Source organism: Salmo trutta, chromosome 22, assembly GCF_901001165.1.
Source record: "Salmo trutta chromosome 22, fSalTru1.1, whole genome shotgun sequence".
NCBI lineage: Eukaryota > Metazoa > Chordata > Actinopteri > Salmoniformes > Salmonidae > Salmo > Salmo trutta.
Window position 1 is genome coordinate 13,128,681 of NC_042978.1, and position 19,247 is coordinate 13,147,927.

The window sequence follows — 19,247 nt, forward strand, 5'->3', positions numbered from 1 at the left end:
GTTAAACTCATTGCAAAGCTAACAAAACATTAATGTCACTAATTAGAAAGCAGTAGTCCGCAGGACATTTACAGTACTAGGCAAGACTGCCTTCTCGTCTTGTGCAGCAGAGGCATGGAATAGTCTGAATGAATTTTAAATATTGATGGGAGACTCTGTTATAGAGGAGTGTAAATGCTTTTTTTTAGGCTGGATCATGTTGTTGTATTGTGTTGTTGTATGAGTTAATTCTGTAATGTATTGATTGTTGCTGTCTTCTTGGCCAGGTCTCCCTTGAAAAAGGGACTCTGGGTCTCAATGGGCTATTCCTGGTTAAATAAAGGTTAAACATTATTTTGCAAATTCACGACAGTTTAAGCAAACAATCTTTCAAGGTTACCTTGTTTGCTCAGGGTAGAACTCATATGGGTGAAATTCCAACTGCGCTGGTCCAGTGCGCTGTTGAAGAAGTCACATTTACACAGACGAGTGCAGTTTACAGTAAAGCAGAACGCAAACGAGTCAATCGGTCATGAAATCTAGACTACATACAGTGAGGGAAAAAGTATTTGATCCCCTGCTGATTTTGTACGTTTGCCCACTGACAAAGAAATGATCAGTCTATAATTTTAATGGTAGTTTTATTTGAATAGTGAGAGAAAGAATAACGACAAAAAAATCCAGAAAAACGCATGTCAAAAATGTTATGAATTGATTTGCATTTTAATGAGGGAAAAAAGTATTTGACCCCCTCTCAATCATAAAGATTTCTGGCTCCCAGGTGTCTTTTATACAGGTTAAAGGGAGTGCTCCTAATCTCAGCTTGTTACCTGTATAAAAGACACCTGTCCACAGAAGCAATCAATCAATCATATTCCAAACTCTCCACCATGGCCAGGACCAAAGAGTTCTCCAAGGATGTCAGGGACAAGATTGTAGACCTACACGAGGCTGGAATGGGCTACAAGACCATCGCCAAGCAGCTTGGTGAGAAGGTGACAACAGTTGGTGCGATTATTCGCAAATGGAAGAAACACAAAATAACTGTCAATCTCCCTCGGCCTGGGGCTCCATGCAAGATCTCACCTCGTGGAGTTGCAATGATCATGAGAACGGTGAGGAACCAGCCCAGAACTACACGGGAGGATCTTGTCAATGATCTCAAGGCAGCTGGGACCATAGTCACCATGATAACAATTGGTAACACATTACGCCGTGAAGGACTGAAATCCTGCAGCGCCCGCAAGGTCCCCCTGCTCAAGAAAGCACATATACATGCCCGTCTGAAGTTTGCCAATGAACATCTGAATGATTCAGAGGACAACTGGGTGAAAGTGTTGTGGTCAGATGAGACCAAAATGGAGATCTTTGGCATCAACTCAACTCGCCGTGTTTGGAGGAGGAGGAATGCTGTCTATGACCCCAAGAACACCATCCCCCCCGTCAAACATGGAGTTGGAAACATTATGCTTTGGGGGTGTTTTTCTGCTAAGGGGACAGGACAACTTCACCGCATCAAAGGGACGATGGACAGGGCCATGTACCGTCAAATCTTGGGTGAGAACCTCCTTCCCTCAGCCAGGGCATTGAAAATGGGTCGTGGATGGGTATTCCAGCATGACAATGACCCAAAACACACGGCCAAGGCAACAAAGGAGTGGCTCAAGAAGAAGGACATTAAGGTCCTGGAGTGGCCTAGCCAGTCTCCAGACCTTAATCCCATAGAAAATCTGTGGAGGGAGCTGAAGGTTCGAGTTGCCAAACATCAGCCTCGAAACCTTAATGACTTGGAGAAGATCTGCAAAGAGGAGTTGGACAAAATCCCTCCTGAGATGTGTGCAAACCTGGTGGCCAAGTACAAGAAACGTCTGACATCTGTGATTGCCAACAAGGGTTTTGCCACCAAGTACTAAGTCATGTTTTGCAGAGGGGTCAAATACTTATTTCCCTCATTAAAATGCAAATCATTTTATAACATTTTTTACATGCATTTTTCTGGATTTTTTTGTTGTTATTCTGTCTCTCACTGTTCAAATAAACCTATCATTAAAATAGACTGATCATTTCTTTGTCAGTGGGCAAACGTACAAAATCAGCAGGGGATCAAATACTTTTTTTCCCTCACTGTAGCTGACAGAAGTGCTAAGACAGTTCTTTTTCAACTTTAAAATGTATCCTTTAACCTCACTGACAGCCACATACACAAGCTACACCCAGTCAAACCAGTTCCATGTAATTGCGGCATATAATGTATTTGGTGCAAATAGCTATCTTTGAGATGAAGGCGTTTGCCTGTTCAACTTCCTCCCCAAGTGTACAGGCTGCACTCTTCTGGTTGGCCCCTCCTAATATTATCTATGTATTGGGTGAGAATGAATGTGATCTTCTTACTAAGAAACGATGTACTCATGACACAATAATTCACTACTAACTAGTGGGATTGAAAAGACTTGTATAATACCTCACACTCCATAAGCTTTGGCATGAACCACAGAGAGGAAGGGCTTTATCTCTAGCAAGTTCTCCAGCTCACGGCAGGCTCTGCAGTCCTTTTGTAAATATGGTCAATAGTTACACACCAAATTGTTGTAAAAGAAGGTGGCCGTGTTGCCCACTTCCCTCTGCAGCTACAGGGTATACACATGTATTTCCCTCCTGAACGTGTTGGGAGAGCAGTCGGCAAGTTGTGAGCTCGATTACCTGGAGGCCTCCTTTGCTGCCGCAAATTCGGCTCCACCACAGACACCATTTCCAGGGACGTTGGAACACACACACACACACACACACACACACACACACACACACACACACACACCTAGATATGACTCTGCATGGTCCATGTCTTCAACACTGTTATAAGCCATCAGCGTTTTATCCCTTGCTAAGCTAGCTGTTGGAGCTGAGAAAACAATACACAGAGATATTAAAGGTATGGGGTGTTCATTCTTTCGGCCTTGGTGGGCCAAATAAATACATTTGGGAGCAAGTGAAAGCAAGTCACGTTGTGGGCCACATCTGGCACATGGGGCCCACTGAGGCCAGTCCTTTGTATTGAATAATATTTGTTGGGATAATGTAATTCTTGAAAAATCTATTGCCAACATTAACCCTATTAATCTCTTACCGGTAGAAGATGATGCGTGGAACGTTTGTGTGATTACTGTGCCTCTGCTCTCCGTCTCTCTCCAAGGGACCCTGGAAACAGTTGCTTTTTTGGTTTTCTGTTTCTTGGCCTAAAAAACGTTTTATTAATTCATTTGGATTGTCATTTGCTGTTGGTTATGCGGCAGCTACTCTTCAAAGGGTTACACACAAAAAGTCTCCTTGCATACTTTTTTTGTTAACTGATTAATTGAAGACAGACAGAGAGAGAAAGAGAGAGACCGAGAGAGAGATAGAGAGAACATCTTGTAAAAGTGCCTTTGAGTTGGGTGTAGAAAACCAGAGATATGGAGAGAGTGAGATAAGAGAGAGAGAGTGGATAAGAGGAGAGAGAGAGTGGATAAGAGGAGAGAGAGAGAGAGTGGGTAAGAGGAGAGAGAGAGAGTGGGTAAGAGGAGAGAGAGAGTGGATAAGAGGAGAGAGAGAGTGGGTAAGAGGCGAGAGAGTGGGTAAGAGGAGAGCGTGATAGAGTAAGAGAAGAGAGAGAGAGTGGGTAAGAGGAGAGCGTGATAGAGTAAGAGAAGAGAGAGAGAGTGGGTAAGAGGAGAGAGAGAGAGTGGGTAAGTGGAGAGAGAGTGGGTAAGAGGAGCGAGAGTAAGAGAAGATAGAAAGAGAGTGGGTAAGAGGAGAGAGAGAGAGAGTGGGTAAGAGGAGAGAGAGAGAGTGGGTAAGAGGAGAGAGAGAGAGAGTGGGTAAGAGGAGAGAGAGAGAGTGGGTAAGAGGAGAGAGAGAGTGGGTAAGAGGAGAGAGAGAGAGTGGGTAAGAGGAGAGATAGAGAGAGTAAGAGAGAGAGAGAGTGGATAAGATGAGAGAGAGCGAGAGAAAGAGGGAATAGTTGTCACGACATCCACCGAAGGTGGCTCCTCTTTCTGTTCGGGCGGTGCTCGGCGGTCGTCGTCGCCGGCCTACTAGCTGCCACCGATCCCATTTTCCTTTTCATTTAGTTCTGTCTGGTTTTACACACCTGTGTCTTGTTTTGTTGATTTCGGTGGCTTTATATTTCCCCGCAGCAGGTTAGGCTGTATGCGGGATTATTTTGCTGTAGGCAACATGTAAGGGGTGCGTGCCTGCACCACGGGCATTGTTAGTTGTTTGTACGGCATGTGTTACCGTGAACATTTTGCTTGTAGGCATTACAGAGTTGAGGTTTCTCCCCTGTATGTGTCGTTGTGTTTTTTTGGATCTGCCAAAATAAACGGTGGATTTTCCTGGAACCCTCTGCTCTCCTGCTCCTGATTCCACACACCCCCCTCCATAGAGAGGCTCCGTTACAGAATCCCACACCACATTATGGAGTCAGCAGGAGCTGACGCGCCCTCCACGTCCATGGAGGAGCGCGTACAACAGCACACCACCGTACTCCACCATCTCGGGACAGCCATGGATCAGGTGATGGCAACGATGGAAAGATGGGAGAGGCGTGGTCGGCCTACCCCTACGCCCAACGTGTACCCACCTGCACCATCACCAGTGCCATCACCATCCGGGCCCAGCGGTGTACTGCTCGCGCTCCCGAGGGAGTACGACGGGACGGCAGCCGGGTGTAAGGGTTTTCTGCTCCAGCTGGAATTGTACCTGGCAACCGTTCACCCGGCTCCTTCGGGAGGAGAGAGCGTGAGCGCCCTCGTCTCCTGCCTGTCCGGTAGAGCTCTGGAGTGGGCCAACGCGGTCTGGGAGGGACCAGATTCAGCGAGGGAAAACTACACAGAGTTCACCCGCCAGTTCCGGGCCGTGTTCGACCATCGACCTTCTGCGGCAGGAGATGAGGAGCGCTCAAGACTTCACGCTGGAGTTCCGGATCTTGGCATCCGGCTTGGGGTGGAACGACAGGGCCTTGATCGACCACTATCGGTGTGGCCTACGTGAGGACATCCGCAGGGAGCTTGCCTGTAGAGATGCTGCCCTCACCCTGGACCAGCTAATGGACATGTCCATCAGGCTGGATAACTTGCTGGCTACCCGCGGGCGTCCGGATGGGGTCCTGTTGGTTCCACCCCCCAGCACCTCTGCTCCAAACCCCATGGAGTTAGGAGGTGCTGCAGCGAGGGCGACCGGAGTAGGAGCCTCCTCCCGCACTTGAAGTGGTCGGAGAGGGCACACTGCCGACCGGTGTTGGAGGGGCTCGTCTGGGAGTCGAGATGGCAGGCAGGGCACTGTTCGGACACCTCAGGTGAGTCAGCACCAGGCTCACCCAGAGTCCCCTGTTGGTCACATGTTTGTTTTGATTTCTTTCCCTGAGTTTTTCCCTCATTCCCAGCATAAGGCGCTAGTCGATTCAGGCGCAGCAGGGAATTTCATGGATCGTGGTTTCGCACAGAGGTTAGGGATTCCCCAGTTTCTGCTGGATAAACCCTTTCAGGTGCACTGGATAAACCCTTTCAGGTGCACTTAGACAGTAGACCACTAGGGTCAGGGGTGGTCAGGGATTCCACGGCGCCACTGGACATGGTTATGCGGGGGGATCATGAGGAGAAAATGAGTTTTTTTCCTCATTGATTCTCTTGCGTTTCCAGTGGTGCTGGAGATTCCTTGGTTGGCCTTTCACAACCCTACTATTTCGTGGCAACAGAGGGCTCTAAAGGGGTGGTCAGAGGAGTGCTCAGGTAGGTGTGTGGGAGTTTCCATCGGTGCAACGACGGTGGAGAGTCCAGACCAAGTCCCCACAATGCACATTCCCCCCGAGTATGCCGATTTGGCTATCGCCTTCTGTAAGAAGAGGGCGACTAAATTACCACCTCATCGACGAGGGGATTGTGTGATAAACCTCCAGGTAGACGCCATACCCCCCTGGAGTCACGTGTATCCCCTGTCCCAGGAGGAGACGGTGGCTATGGAAACATATGTCTCCGAATCTCTGAGGCAGGGGTACATTCGGCCCTCCATGTCCCCCGCCTCCGCGACTTTATTTTTTGTGAAGAAGAAAGGAGGAGGGTTGCGTCCGTGCATTGACTATAGAGGTCTAAATTCGATCACGGTGGGGTACAGTTACCCGCTACCTCTCGTTGCTACGGCGACGGAGTCATTCCACGGAGCACGCTTCTTCACAAAATTGGATCTCCGGAGCGCGTATAACTTGGTGCGTATCTGTGCGGGAGATGAGTGGAAGACCGCATTTAGTACCACATCCGGCCATTATGAGTACCTGCAATGACAACAAGCTCAGTCCGATGATGCTGTGACACACCGCCCCAGACCATGACGGACCCTCCACCTCCAAATCGATCCTGCTCCAGAGTACAGGCCTTGGTGTAACGCGCATTTCTTTGACGATAAACGCGAATCCGAATCACATCAGTGAAGAGCACTTTTTACCAGTCCTGTCTGGTCCAGCAACGGTGGGTTGTGCCAATAGGTGACGTTGTTGCCGGTGATGTCTGGTGAGGACCTGTATTACAACAGGCCTACAAGGCCTCAGTCCAGCCTCTCTCAGCCTATTGCAGACAGTCTGAGCACTGATGGAGGGATTGTGCATTCCTGGTGTAACTCGGGCAGTTGTTGCCATCCTGTACCTGTCCCGCAGGTGTGATGTTATGATGTACCGATCCTGTGCAGGTGTTGTTACACGTGGTCTGCCACTGCGAGGACAATCAGCTGTCCATCCTGTCTCCCTGTAGCGCTGTCTTAGGCGTCTCACAGTACGGACATTGCAATTTATTGCCCTGGCCACATCTGCAGTCCTCAAACCTCCTTGCAGCATGCCTAAGGCACGTTCACACAGATGAGCAGGGCCCTGGGCATCTTTCTTTTGGTGTTTTTCAGAGTCAGTAGAAAGGCCTCTTTAGTGTCCTAAGTTTTCATAACTGGGACCTTAATTGCCTACCGTCTGTAAGCTGTTAGTGTCTTAACGACCGTTCCACAAGGGCATGTTCATTAATTGTTTATGGTTCATTGAACAAGCATGGGAAACAGTGTTTAAACCCTTTACAATGCAGATCTGTGAAGTTATTTGGATTTTTACGAATTATCTTTGAAAGACAAGGTCCTGAAAAAGGGACGTTTCTTTTTTTTGCTGAGTTTAGGACCGCTATTCCATTGGTAGCCTATGTAATGTAACCTAAGGTAAGGTAATTTATCATACCAAACAGGTCAAAGCATACTGGTGCAAATGTACAATCAAGACGTAGGATACTATACGTCCCACAATTCGTACTATATTGTACGACCGCTATTAAATTGGAAGCCTAATGTAATGTAACCTAACATAACGTGACATATCATACTAAATGGTGTGTCTCGGATTCCCGAAAATAATAATACTAAATGCTCTGAGACCAGGTTGCAACCAATCAATGAGTATATACAGTACAGTGGAGGCTGATGAGTGGAAGATGGCTCTTAATAATGGGTGGAACAGAGCAAATGGAATGGCATCAAACACTTGGAAACCATGTGTTTGATGTATTTGCTACCATTCCACAATTCCACTCCAGCCATTACCACGAGCCTATCCTCCCCAATTAAGTTCCCACCAACCTCTTGTGATACAGTATCATTAATTTAAAAGTAAAAAAAAAAAGTACCACTGCATATTGCCCTTTTAGTGAATACATTACATTTATCTTAGCCTGTGATTCGTGGAAGGGTTGGGGTGACGCAAGGCGCATATTCAGGAACATTAAACGTAATAGGTTCGTGTTCAGAAGGATGCAACGTTTTGGAACGCTATATAGAACAACATACGTCACTGACATGCAGAATAAGTCATCACATCGGCTCTGTTTGTGGTATTTCTATCTGCAACGTTCTAGAATGTGTTCGTACTGAATGTTGCCCCTGGTGAATAACGCCCAGCGCTAAGGAGTAAGTGTATTTATAATTTTCAGAGTGAGCAAAGTCAGCACCAGACGTTCTGTCGGAAGGGTAAGGTAAGAAACAAGTGCATTGTAAATATGCAGATATGATTTTCTATGGCAATGAATTAGTTGTATAATTTCATCATACTACAAATAAATATAGGCTACTATATTGGTTTGTTTGTTGGCATAACTTATACGAATATAATCACTAAAAAGTAATGACAGATCAATTGTATTCATACGAACAAACAAATAAACTGCTTTTGGACATTCCAATACAATTAGAATAAAGACGTGCAGATCCGTAGGCTAAGCTACCCAGAGAGAAGTTTAGGAACTATAGACATGAGCCACTGTCAATTGTAGGCTAAGCTTTACAGTGAAATACCTACTAGTATAGAGGATATTTGCTTAATTTCTGCGACAGAGGCAAATGTGGTTATTATAAGAAATTGTTAGCCTATAAATTCGCAGTTGGATAAAAAAAAAGAATAATAGCCAATTACCACAGTGTGTGGTGCTGGTTTTAAAACGGGCAGGCGGTTTCAAATTGCACACGATTGACTAGGGGACACCCCTTTCCTCTTATTGTCAATACATTAAAGAAATTCACCTACACTACAACACTGTCACAATCACATTGGTTAGTAGTTTAATATGTATTTCTAATTTTAATTATACAAACACTTGAACAGTGGGTGTGTGGACATAGGGCTTTCAACAGGGGCGGACTGGGACCAGAAATCAGCTCTGGCATTTCTAACACACCGGCCCATTTCTTTTCTTGAGGCCCCCATTATTAACCAGAAAAAAAGTTGTCGCTGTATCGAAGTGGCATGTTTTTAGGGAATCTCGGTTGTTTTGACAGTGCCTAAGGTTGAACTGCGTTAGAGCTGTCAAATCCACAAGCGGCTCCTGGCATTAGGTCTATACCTAAAGCGGACATTGCCTTTGGCTGCGTGCTGTCAAATTAAGAGAAATCCCATTCAACCTTGTTTACAAGTTTAAACACTTGAATGTGAGATATAATGTAATCTACACCTTGATTAGGCTGGTAGAAATCCAAATTATTTTGTTTAATAATTTTCAATTTGACCGTCATTATTTATAGCCTACACTTTCTCTTTCTAAACTTCTAACGTGAGTGGGACGCGTGTGGTTTTTTGTGGCAATGATAAAGAGCAGCTGCTCATCGATTTGACAGCTCCAACACAGTTAGGTTACACACACCTCCGACACCACCAAAACGTCAGCTATGCGAGTGTTGGCTATTGCCAGTTAACAATAGGAAAAGGCAGTCTTTCCTCACTTGGTAACGGCCCTGGGGACTTTATGTAGCAACCACCTAGTAGACCGCATCTAGTAACTGCTAGTGGTGAAGGAGAGCAGGCTACCAAGGTAGAGGGGGAGTTTAGTTTACCCAGAAGGGCTTTGTAGAGGAACCATAGAGAATGATAGAACGCTATTATAGTGTGACAGCATGAGCAGCGCCATTGAGGGCTTCAAACCATGCTTCCGCCATTTTAAAGTAGTCAATATAGTCAACTGGGTAGGGATTCTTATAGGTTGTAGCCTCAATGGCGCTACCCATGCTGTCACACTATAATAGCACAGATATAAAGATGAGTCCTCTATTGATCTCTATGAGATGAACCACCATTTGATACAAGGCGCAAAGGTGGTTGAGAATTTATTTAAAAAACGCGGAGATGCATGTTAAACAGTCTCTTTAACACAGAAGAGGCTGCATGCATATACAATAAGTCGCCATAATCAATTACAGAAAGAAAAGTGTCTTGAACAAGCTGCTTTCTAGCCTCAAACGGGAAGAAAGCCTTGTTACGCAAATAAACACCCAACTATAAGCACATTTCTGAAATTGTTGTATGGCATTCGCATTGTTAAGTAAAGGTTATCTATTTTTCTTGCTGGTTTTTCCAGTTGTTTGAGAAATTGCTCATCCACTTTGCAAAACATGCCTTGATGAATGTCCAGAACTGTTGGCTTGTTCCACTTATTTTCACCAGACATGACAACATTGGATCAGTTGCCACCCTTGCATTTCCATTACTGCAGTCCCATGATGCAATTGAGGAAATTGAATGCATATGCCAAGAACTACCTAATACTTGATCTCATTTGAGTTGGAATTTCATTATTGTCACACCCCTGCCTAACCCCTGAAGGACGTAATTGTCCAAAGGTTGAAATGATTGGAATCAATGATACTCTTCTACATCATAGAGATAGATAGTTGATTATTGATTTATAATTTCCCCCCCAAAAATGAGTAGACGTTGTATACCTGTCACTATGCATCACTTTTATTTCTTATACTTTAAAAGGGAAATGAATGTCAATTTTGTTTAGCCATTGATTCTCTCTTTCTTTACACTGCCTTTCTGCTGTTTTTGACCTTTTATCTGAACACTTGATCTAGTGTAAACCACAGTGCCTCAGGAAGACCCCACCACCCGCTAAGCTCAGATAGGAAACTGTTGTGGTTCACTGCAAAATAACTGTTAGACAGGGTATTCTTTGTCTTTCGGCACTCTCTGTTTGATCTTTCTAAAATGTTTTCTTGAAAATGTTCCCTATTTTAAATTCATAATCAGAGGATGAACACCTGTGTGTCTTTCTGTGAATCTAATGCTGACTGCATGTTTATAGAATAGAATTTTCTATCCATTCGCGTTACAATTTCTTTATTTCAAATTGAATACTATTTTCCTCAGTAATGACTGTCCCAGTCATCTTATGTTTGTCATACTGTAAGAAGCATGTTATTTAAAAAAATTCTGCAGACATATTTTGGGCATAGAACAGCAACTAAGTTTTTTCACTTTACTAGTGAAATAGTAATTGAAATTATTAAACGTCAATGAACGATGGCGATTAATTGGGTTTTCTGCCCATGATATCGTTTATGGTACTCCAAAGCATTTTTCCAATGTCATTTAACTTGGTTTCATAATATAATTTCTTCTTTTTGTTAAATTCAGTCACCAAATTTCTCAATTTATAGTATGTCAACCAATCAGAGCTTAAGACTGTGTCATCTAAAATAGTTGTTCTTTGTACGGGGACAGGAAACACAGATGTATTTGTGGCCCATTTTAAAAGTAAGTCTTGTTTTTTCTCATTACAGAGCAACAAGGATGAGAAGGTCTTCTCGTTTGCTTGAGGTGACAGCTTTACTTGTTATAGGCATTCTGTGCTTGGTCATCATTTTTTCCCCTCCTGATGAACCCTCAAACCATGTCCAGATAAACAGAATGGAATCAACCTACCAAAACAGACCTCAGAAACCAACCAGTGAGAGCGCAGGCGTTTTCACCTGGGGCCGTTGTGAACGGAATGAGTCTGCCGCCAATGTGTCAGGGTTTTCCTCTCTGCCTGGTCACATCCAAAACTTCCTCTTCTATCGTCACTGCCGCCACTTCCCAATGCTGCTGGACGTACCTGATAAATGTGGAGGCCCTCACAAGTCTGCTGATGTCTTCCTTCTGCTTGTCATAAAAAGCTCACCTGTGAATTACGACCGCCGTGAAGTACTACGGAAAACCTGGGCCAAGGAGAGACTGCAAAACGAAGTGTGGATCCGCAGGATTTTTCTCTCTGGCACCAAAGGCACAGGCTTTGAGAAGCGCACGCTGAACAAGCTTTTACGACTGGAGAACCGTGAGCATAATGACATCTTGCAGTGGGACTTCAACGACTCCTTTTTCAACCTCACCCTGAAGCAGATTGTGTTCTTAGAGTGGATGGACAAGAACTGCCGCCAGGCCAGATTTCTCTTCAACGGTGACGATGATATCTTCGCCAACACAGATAACATGGTGGACTTCCTTCAGAGCCAGAAAAACAATGATGGTGACATGCACCTTTTTGCGGGCGATCTAATCCGCTATGTCGGACCCATTAGAGAGTCAGGGAGCAAATACTATGTCCCAGTCCAGGTTCAAGAGTCAGACTCATATCCCCCTTATTGTGGTGGAGGGGGCTTCCTGCTCTCTGGATACACAGCTATGGTAATTTACAAAATGTCCCATACCATTCCCATTTTGCCAATTGACGACGTCTACATGGGAATGTGTCTGGAAAAGGCCGGTCTTAGGCCAGAGTCCCATTTTGGTATCAGGACTGCTGGACTGCAAGTCCCCTCCCAAAAAGTGGACGCTTACGACCCTTGTTATTACAGGGAAATAATTCTAGTACACAGATTTCTACCCCATCAGATATATATTATGTGGCATGGAATACATGAACCTAACTTGAAATGTGGGAATTTGCAAGGTTCACTGTAACCCTTGAAATCAGTTGCCTGCTCAGGTTTCTTTTTACAATCTTTTTTTGCCAAGCAATTACTGAGGTGTGCTCTCTCAAAGCAGGATTTATTCCTGCTGTATTCCTGCAGATGTTTAAACAATGCCAGATCTATTGGCGTATGCCAGGTTACTGTGGAATTTGACAGCTGGCACTGTTATTCATGTAAATGATTGACAAGACATTGATTTATAGGAAACTGTTGTGGTTCACTGCAAAATAACAATATGTCCTTTGTAAATGTTATCTTTTTAAATCAATAATCAGAGGATGAACACCTGTGTGTCTTTCTGTGAATCTAATGCTGACTGCATGTTTATAGAATATAATTTTTTTATCCATTTGTATAACAATTGTGAACAGATCAGTTTGTCCGAAGCGCCCTAACACAGGTGGGAGACATCAAATGAACAGACCAGAGGCAGTGGTTGTGGGTTCCTTTTCTTTTGTATCATTTACTAAACAGGTCTTCTTTCGCCCCGACAAGATAACTCCAGTACAGGGGACGTCCAACGCTGAAACACCAGCGTAACAAAACATGAACTAAGCTGTTGACCTAAAGGCTGTGGCCAAAAAGGGAAAGCAAAACAATAAACAGCTACTCCTGTCTTAGACGATCATCTACACATAACAGTTACAGGAGGAACACTTCTCTCTACCTAAAACCTGCCTAGGTTAACAGAGAGACAAGGTGCCCAGTCACAGAAGCTTTCTCCGAGGTAGGAAAAACCGACGTCCTCACAGGTCCCCGTCTCTACTCCCAATCCTCCCCCAGCTCCTCTCCTGGCACACCTATATAGAGGAAGACACAAAACAAGTAGTGGGCCCAGCTGTGTACTAATTGGCTTCACACTGAGTACCTATCCCCTGAGGAGGGTGCTGTCGTTTCGTCTTCATCTGGCTGGCCGCTGAACTCTCACACAGTGTTGTTGCAAATTGCATGTGTGATTTATTTGTCTTTAATCACGCACACACTTTTAATTGTCATTTCGGTCATTTGTGTGGTATTAAAAAAAGTTGTATGATGTCTCCAGTCATGTAAAACTATGTACAATTGTATGAAATAATTTTATATAAAGGCCTATTCTTTCCCGGACCCGCAAATAATAGATGCATGCAATGCTTTATTATAAAGGAATTTTGGGGGGGGTTCCAGGTTTCCACTTCATTGCTATCTCAATCTGACCATGTCAGAATCAGATCAGTGATTAAAAGAAGGAAGGAACAGTAGCACAATCATTCCATCTCATCATTGATGCTGTTTTGAAAGGACGATAATTATTCAATGCCAGTGAGTTACGACTGAACATGTATCTAACTTTAATATTTTGCCTTTGTTCATTTTCTAATTGGTTTATTTTAACGGATTAGGGACATATACAAATTAACATTAGAAACAGGTATTCAATTAATGCATCATAGTTTAAACAATTTTGCAACGCTACTTGTGATACAATTAGCTGATTTTCCATGGCCACACAGTTTTGTTTTTTTTGTTGCAAAAGTGTCATTATTTGGCTAATAATGGGGGCCTCGAAAAAAAATGGGCAGGTGTGTTAGAAATACCAGGGCAGTCCACCCCTGGGTCAGGGAGATCAAATCACAATCAGATCACAATGCCATTTTAATCATCTACAGTCAGAATATGGACAAGATCAGGACAAAGGATGCATGTTAGCACCAGGTATACATTTTAGTATTTGTATTTATTATGGATCCCCATTAGCTGCTGCCTTGGCAGCAGGCCCATACTCCACTACCACATATCTACAATGCAAAATTCATGTGTACGTGTGTGTATAGTGCGTATGTTATCATGTGTGTGTATGCATGTGTCTGTGCCTATGTTTGTGTTGCTTCACAGTCCCCACTGTTCCATAAGGTGTATTTTTACCTGCTTTTTAAATCTGATTCTATTGCTTGCATCAGTTACCTGATGTGGAATAGAGTTCCATGTAGTCATGGCTCTATGTAGTACTGTGTGCCTCCCATAGTCTGTTCTGGACTTGGGGACTGTGAAGAGACCTCTGGTGGCATGTCTTGTGGGGTATGTATGGGTGTTTGAGCTGTGTGCTAGTATTTTAAAACAGACAGCTTGGTATCTTCAGCTTTTCAACACCTCTTACAAAAACATGTTTACATTTATAGTCATTTAGCAGACGCTCTTATCCAGAGCGACTTACAGTAGTGAATACATACATTTCATTTCATGCATTTTTTTGTTTTTGCACTGGCGCCCCGTGGGAAGCAAACCCACAACCCTGGCGTTGCAGACACCATGCTGACGTTGCAAACACCATGCTCTACCAACTGAGCCACATGTAATGAGGAAGTCAATCTCTCTTCCACTTTGAGCCATGAGAGATTGACATGCATGTCATTAATGTTAGCTCTCCGTTTACTTTTAAGGGCCAGCCGAAAACTGCAATTTTCCCAAGTCCCTCTTTGTGGCACCTGACCACACGACTGAACAGTAGTCCAGGTGCGACAACACTAGGGCCTGTAGGACCTGCCTTGTTGATAGTGCTGTTAAGAAGGTAGAGCAGCGCTTTATTATGGACAGACTTCTCCCCATCATAGCTACTGTTGTGTCAATATGTTTTGACCATGACAGTTTACATTCCAGGGTTACTCCAAGCAGTTTAGTCACCTGAACTTGCTCAATTTCCACATTAATCATTATGAGATGTAGTTGAGGTTTAGGGTTTAGTAGATGATTTGTCTCAAATACAATGCTTTTAGTTTTGGAAATATTTAGGACTAACTTATTCCTTGCTACCCATTCTGAAACTAACTGCAGCTCTTTGTTGTCACGTCCTGACCAGTTTAGGGATTATTTGCTATTGTAGTTTGGTCAGGACGTGGCAGAGGGTATTCTGTTTATGTGTTTAGGGGTGGTGGTGTATGTAGTAGGGTGTTTGATTTATTATTTCCGGGTTTTGGTCTATGTTCTATGTTTTGTATTTCTATGTTCTTTCTGGTTTGTTGTATTTCTATGTTTAGGTTGATGGGGGGTTGGACTCTCAATTGGAGGCAGGTGCTTTCTCGTTGCCTCTGATTGACAGTCCTATATATTTGGGTAATTGTTTGGTTTGGTGTTGTGGGAGATTGTTTCTTGTTTTGCCTGTGTGAGCATGACAAGACTGTTTTGTTGTTCGTGCGGTCTTCGTTTTGTTATTTTGGTGTTCTCTTTATTTAAAATAAATAACAAGATGAGCATCCACATTCCTGCTGCGTTTTGGTCCTCTATTCCCGACGACAGCCGTTACAGAATCTCCCACCACAAAAGGACCAAGCAGCGGAGAAGGGAGCGATGGGAATATGATATGGACTGTCGGGAAAAGGACACATGGGCAGAGTTGAGGATAGGCATTTCCAGGGCTGTGGAGGATTTAAGGGAGCCCAAGAGGCAGCCCCAAGATTTTTTTTTTGGGGGGGGGGCACACGGGTAGTTTGGCTGGGCGAGGAGTGAGCCCCAGGCCAAATCCCCGTACCTTTTTTGGGCAACCAGTGACTGGATAGGTCCCGTGCTTCGGGGTAATGGGTACTGTGGCGAGGCCAAGTATTTTTAGGCCGGTACGCGCAGTACCAGCACCCCGCATTTGCCAGGGGGAGGTGGGCATCCAGCAAGTAAGAGCGATGCCAGTTCTGCGCTCGAGACCGCCAGTATGCCTCTACGGTCCAGTGCGTCAGCCCAGTCCGACTCGTCCTGTTCCCGCTCCCTGCACTAGCCTTGAGGTGTGTGTTTCCAGGCTGATACCTCCAGTACCAGCACCACGCATCAGGCTTCCAGTGCGTCAACCCAGTCCGACTCGGCCTGTTCCCGCTCCCCGCACTAGCCCTGAGGTGCGTGTTCCCAGGCTGATACCTCCAGTACCAGCACCACGCATCAGGCTTCCAGTGCGTCAACCCAGCCTCGAGAGAGTTCGGCAATAGTGTGCAGTCCAGAGGATCCGGCACCAGTGTTCAGTCCAGAGGATCCGGCACCAGTGTCTAGTCCGGAACCGGGGGAGCCTGCCTGCGACCCGGAACCGGGGGAGCCTGCCTGCGACCCTAACTAAATGTGATTAACTGTGTACAAAATGAGTCTGCTTACAGCATGGAATGGGTCTGCCTACGATCTGGTACGGAATGGGTCTGCCTACGATCCGGAACGATGGGAGTCTGCCTACGGCCCGGAACTGAGCAAGTCTGTCTGCAGTCTGGAGGGCAGTAGGCCTGAGCCGGAACCACCTCCAGTTTAGGTGGGTTGGGGAGGGGGGGTGTAGCACAGGTGCCGTCGTTGACGGCAGCCACCCTCCCTTCCCTCCCTTTAGTTTAGGGGGATTTTTGTTTGTTTTTGGGGATTATGTTTTTTTTTTTGTAAGGTGTATCCGGGGTTTGCACCTTTTAGGGGGGGGGGGGGGTAATGTCACGTCCTGACCAGTTTACGGATTATTTGCTATTGTAGTTTGGTCAGGACGTGGCAGAGGGTATTTTGTTTGTGTTTCGGGGTGGTGGTGTATGTAGTAGGGTGTTTGATTTATTATTTCTGGGTTTTGGTCTATGTTTTGTATTTCTGGTTTGTTGTATTTCTATGTTTAGGTTGATGGGGGGTTGGACTCTCAATTGGAGGCAGGTGCTTTCTCGTTGCCTCTGAGAGTCCTATATATTTGGGTAATTGTTTGGTTTGGTGTTGTGGGAGATTGTTTCTTGTTTTGCCTGTGTGAGCATGACAAGACTGTTTTGTTGTTCGTGCGTTCTTCGTTTTGTTATTTTGGTGTCCTCTTTATTTAAAATAAATAACAAGATGAGCATCCATTCCTGCTGCGTTTTGGTCCTCTATTCTCGACGACAGCCGTTACATTTGATAAGTGTTGCAGTCATTTCAGTCGCTGTAGTAGCTGACGTGTAGTGTTGAGTCCTCCGCATACATACACACCCTGGCCTTACTCAAAGCCAGTAGCATGTCGTTAAGTAAAGATTGAAAAAAGCAAGGGGCCTAAACAACTACCCTTGGGAATTCCTGATTCAACCTGGATTATGTTGGAGAGGATTCCATTAAAGAACACCCTCTGTTCTGTTAGGCAGGTAACTCTTTATCCACAATATAGTAGGGGGTGTAAAGCCATTACACATGTTTTTCCAGCAGCAGACTACGATCGATAATGTCAAAAGCTGCACTGAAGTCTAACATGACAGCCCCCACAATCATTTTATCAGTTTCTCTCAGCCAATCATTAGTCATTTGTGTAAGTGCCGGGCTTGTTGAGTGTCCTTCCCTATAAGCGTGCTGAAAGTCTGTCAATTTGTTTTACTGTGAAATAACACTGTATCTGGTCAAACGCAATTTTTTTCCAGAAGTTTACTGTTGGTAACAGGCTGATTGGTCGGGCTATTTGAGCCAGTAAGGGGGGCTTTACTATTCTTTAGTAGTGGAATGACTTTAGCTTCACTCCAGGCCTGAGGGCACACACTTTCTAGTTGGCTTAAATTGAAGATGTGGCAATATCATCCTCTATTATCTAATTTTCCATCCAGATTGTCAGACCCCTCTTCCACATTGACTTTACATAATTCAAAAGCACAATTCTTGTCTTTCATAATTTGGTCAGATATACTTGGATGTGTAGTGTCAGTGTTTGTGGCTGGCATGTCATCCTAAGTTTGTTTATATTGCCAATGAAAAAGTAATTGAAGTAGTTGGTAATATCAGTGGGCTTTGTGATAAATGAGTCATCTCATTCAATGAATGAAGGAGCCGAGTTGGCTTTTTTCCCCAAAATGTAATTTAAGGTGCTCCAAAGCTTTTTAGTATCATATAATTTCTTTGTTTCATAGTATAGTTTATTTTTATTTAGTTTAGTCACATGATTTCTTCATTTTTAGTACGTTTGCCAATCAGTTGTGCAGCCAGACTTATTTGCCATACCTTTAGCCTCATCCCTCTCAACCATACAATTTTTCAATTCCTCATCAATCCAAGGAGATTTAACAGTTTCTACAGTCATTTTCTTAATGGGTGCTTTCTTATTATTAACTGGAACAAGCAATTTCATAAATGTGTCATGTCCAGCATCTGGTTGATCCTAATTACACACCACAGACCAGCAAACATTCTTTACATCATCAACATATGAACCACTACAAAAGGTATTGTATGACCTCTTATACACTATATTAGGCCCAGCCTTTGGGACTTTGGTTTTCCTATATACAGGGGTTACCGGTACAGAGTCAATGTGCGGGGGCACCGGTGTCGAGGTAATTGAGGTATGGCCATTTTTGTAGGGGTAGTTACATTTTTCGTAAGGGAAGTCTTTTTAAACCTCTTTATTTTTTTATTTCCTGCATTGCAGGAAAGTTCTCCTGCAACAGGGTGATCAAATTAAGATCCTACATTTGTACTTTGTCTGTTATGCAGTTGGTATTGAATAACACGTTTTATTTAATTTACTTGATATACAGTGCATTCGGAAAGTATTCACACCCCTTCTCTTTTTCAACATTTTGTTACGTTGCATGCTTATTCTAAAATGGATTAAATTACATTTTTTCCTCATCAATCTACACACACTGACAAAGCGAAAACAGGTTTTTAGAATATTTTTTTATACAAATATATTAAAAATAGAAAACAGAAATACCTTATTTACATAAGTATTCAAAGAAGGTCTACTGTCAACAATTAGCCTTTTAAAGGCAATGTTCACGTGTTTTAATAAAACCACAATCACACTGAGCCAGTTGCACAAAGTAAAACTAAGTAATTTCACAATAAGCTGTGATAATGTGTTGCTTTACTACTAGGATATCGATCCAAATAAAAAATTTGAATTCTATAGCCTATTCCCAGGATGTTTTATGAAGAAATTCTAGCAAGTCCTTTTGAATATTGGTTTAATATAACTTGTCTCTTGGTTTAATACCAGAGCATGTCGTCATTGGCTAGATGAAATGGACGTTTTCTTGAAGGATTAATTAAGTCAGCATGCACTGTAGGTG

At 44.0% G+C, this 19,247-nt stretch overlaps 1 pseudogene; it reads left to right on the plus strand.

The window, feature by feature from the left end:
- The first annotated feature begins 7,775 nt into the window (after positions 1 to 7,775).
- On the plus strand, positions 7,776 to 13,493 carry LOC115158125 (N-acetyllactosaminide beta-1,3-N-acetylglucosaminyltransferase 3 pseudogene; annotated as a pseudogene).
- Positions 13,494 to 19,247: the final 5,754 nt, after the last annotated feature.